The 2884-nt window shown below is 79.9% G+C and overlaps 1 non-coding gene across 1 annotated transcript; it reads right to left on the bottom strand.

The window, feature by feature from the left end:
• Positions 1 to 1463: 1463 nt before the first annotated feature.
• LOC138922656 (5.8S ribosomal RNA) lies at positions 1464 to 1616 on the bottom strand. Its single transcript, XR_011435778.1, has one exon. It is a non-coding gene; the product is annotated as a 5.8S ribosomal RNA (ribosomal RNA).
• Between the last annotated feature and the right edge of the window lie 1268 nt (positions 1617 to 2884).

The raw sequence follows: 2884 nt of genomic DNA, 5'->3' as shown, positions 1-2884 counted from the left end.
CCACCCGCTTTGGGCTGCATTCCCAAGCAACCCGACTCCGGGAAGGCCCGGACCCGGCGCGCCGGGGGCCGCTACCGGCCTCACACCGTCCACGGGCTGGGCCTCGATCAGAAGGACTTGGGCCCCCCACGAGCGGCGCCGGGGAGTGGGCCTTCCGTACGCCACATTTCCCGCGCCCCACCGCGGGGCGGGGATTCGGCGCTGGGCTCTTCCCTGTTCACTCGCCGTTACTGAGGGAATCCTGGTTAGTTTCTTTTCCTCCGCTGACTAATATGCTTAAATTCAGCGGGTCGCCACGTCTGATCTGAGGTCGCGTCTCGGAGGGCGCGGCGGCGGCCGCCGCGCGCGGGAAGCCCGCGAGCGAGGCGGGGGAGCGACGGAGAGACGAACGCCGCGGAGGAGGACCCCGGGCGCGCGAGGCCACGGCCGACGTCCGCCCGGCCTTCCGCCCCGCCCCCCGCCACGACCGACCCCCGAAGGAGGGCGGGCGGGCGGGCGGGCGGAGGGACGCGGGCGGGCGGACGGGGGCACGAGCCGGCGGCACGGGCGAGGGGCCCCGCCGGGGAGGAGGGGGGCGGAGCGGGACGCCGCCACGCGCACGGCGGACGCGTCGCGGCGACGCGGGGGAGGAGAGCGCGGAGGGGCGGCGGCGGGCGCGGCGGGGCCGGCGGTCGCCCCCGACCGCCGACCTCCCGCGCGCGTCCCACCGCCTCCCGACACCCGCCCCTCCGCCGCGAGCCGCCACGGCCCGTCGGGCGGCGGACGCGGCGCCCGCCCGCCCGCCCGGGGCTCGGGGCACGCAGCGCGGCGCGGCCGCGACCCGGGGGAGGGCGCGCGGCGGCGGACGACGCCGCGGCGTCCCGCGGGTCACCGCCGGGGCACGCGTCCCCGGGGCGCGGCCCCCGCGCACGCGACTCGGCCTCGGCGCGAGCCACCCCGACGGGGCGAGGCCGGGGAGGGGTCACGGTCCGGGACCCGGGCGCGCCGGGGACCGGCGAGGGGCCGGCCGGACGCACCGGGACAGACCGCCGACGGGGGCGAGCGGCGACCGGACAGGCGGCCCGGACGCGGGCCCCCCGAACACGGCGGCCCCGACCGCGCGCCGCGGGACCCGTCTCGTCCCCGCCCCGGCCACCCCGAGGCCGCGTGCGGCGCGAGGAGCCCCCGAAGGCACCGTGGCGGCCACGGGCACCTCGGCGCGAGCTCTCGCGTCTGCCTCTCCCTCGACTCGCGGGCGGCGGCCCCCACCCCGGGACCCCGCGGCGCCGCCGCCACCGACCCCCACGCGCCTCCGACGACCGGGCGCCGGGGCGCGTGGGAGGAGGGGCGGCCGCGCGGGGCGGAGGAGGGGCACCGCGTCTGCACTTAGGGGGACGGAGGGCCCGGGGCGGGCCCTGCGAGAGACCCCCAGCCGCGCACCCCGGGGCAGGCGACACCCACCCCGGGGGCGATTGATCGTCAAGCGACGCTCAGACAGGCGTAGCCCCGGGAGGAACCCGGGGCCGCAAGTGCGTTCGAAGTGTCGATGATCAATGTGTCCTGCAATTCACATTAATTCTCGCAGCTAGCTGCGTTCTTCATCGACGCACGAGCCGAGTGATCCACCGCTAAGAGTCGTACGAGTTTGAACGGCGGGTCCCCCCGCAGGGCGGGGGGAGAGCCCGCCCCTGGCACGGCACATCCCCGGAGGGTGCCTCCGGCCGGCCAGGAAGACACAACGAGACCAGACTCCGTGAGGTCGGAAGGTTGGACGACGGGGCGTCCGGCACGGGCCCCGCGGGGCCGTGCTCGGACACCCCACAGGCGCCCGGGGGCTCCCGCCTCGCCCGAGGACGCGGGGCGCGCACGCGCACGCGACGACACGACGGCCGCCGGGGACGCCCCCTCCCGACGGCCGCCGCGACGGCGGCGCGGCGCCCCCCGGCCCGGCGAGGCGGAGTCTGGGGGAGAAGGGCCAGGCCTCCCGACTCCCCGCGGGCCCGACCGCCCCGACCCAAGGCGGACGGGCGAGGCCCCCCAGGGGTCTTTAAACCTCCGCGCCGGGACGCGCTAGGTACCTGGATGGGGGGGAAGCCAAAGAAACGGACGAGGCGGAGCGGGTAGTGCCGCGGGGGCCCCGCCGCGACGCCGCCCGCGCCGCCCGCGGCCCCCCCGGGACGGACGCAGGCCTCGGCGCTGCCCGCCCGTGACCGAACCCCGCCGCCGGGCGCCGCCGACCGACGACCCCACTGCGCCCACGGCCCCCTCGACGCCGGGCGGGCCCCCTCGCGTCCGACGCACGCCACCAGACCCGACCCGACTTTCCCCCCCGGGGACCCTCCCCGCACCCGCGTCCCAGGCCCCTCTCGCCACGGAGGGCGAGGGGCTGCGGCGGGAAGCGGGGAGCGAGCGGGCAGGGCGAGGGGGGTGGGCGGACGTGGCCGGCCGGACGCGGGCGCCCGGGGCGCCGAGGGCGGGCAGAGACGCGGAGGCACCATCGGACGGACGACGACGCCGACGGCCGGGGAACGGCCCAGGGCGGGCGACGGGAGGCGGCGGGCGGCGGGCACCCCGCGTGAGCCGAGGCTCCGAGGCCCCCGGGGGACCTGACCCCGGGGACTCCGCGGGGGCTCGCGCCACCACGCCGCCCTTCCCGAGACGCGCCGAGGGCGCCGCCGCCCGCGAGAGCGGGGGACGGACGGCGCCGGAGACGGAGGCGCGGCGCGACAAACTCCGGCCCGCCTCCCGGGAGACCGGAGGGCGCGGGGACGGACGCGCCGGGGGCGGCGGCGCGGAGGACGCGGCGGCCTCGGAACGCCGGGCGGACGGAGGCCGGAAGGGGCTCGTGGGCTCGCCGACATCGAGCCCACTCCCTCCGGACCACCGCCGACCCGGGCCCGAGGCG

The sequence above is a fragment of the Equus caballus genome, unplaced genomic scaffold, assembly GCF_041296265.1.
Source record: "Equus caballus isolate H_3958 breed thoroughbred unplaced genomic scaffold, TB-T2T unassigned-0002134, whole genome shotgun sequence".
NCBI lineage: Eukaryota > Metazoa > Chordata > Mammalia > Perissodactyla > Equidae > Equus > Equus caballus.
This window is presented reverse-complemented; position numbering and strand designations above follow the sequence as displayed.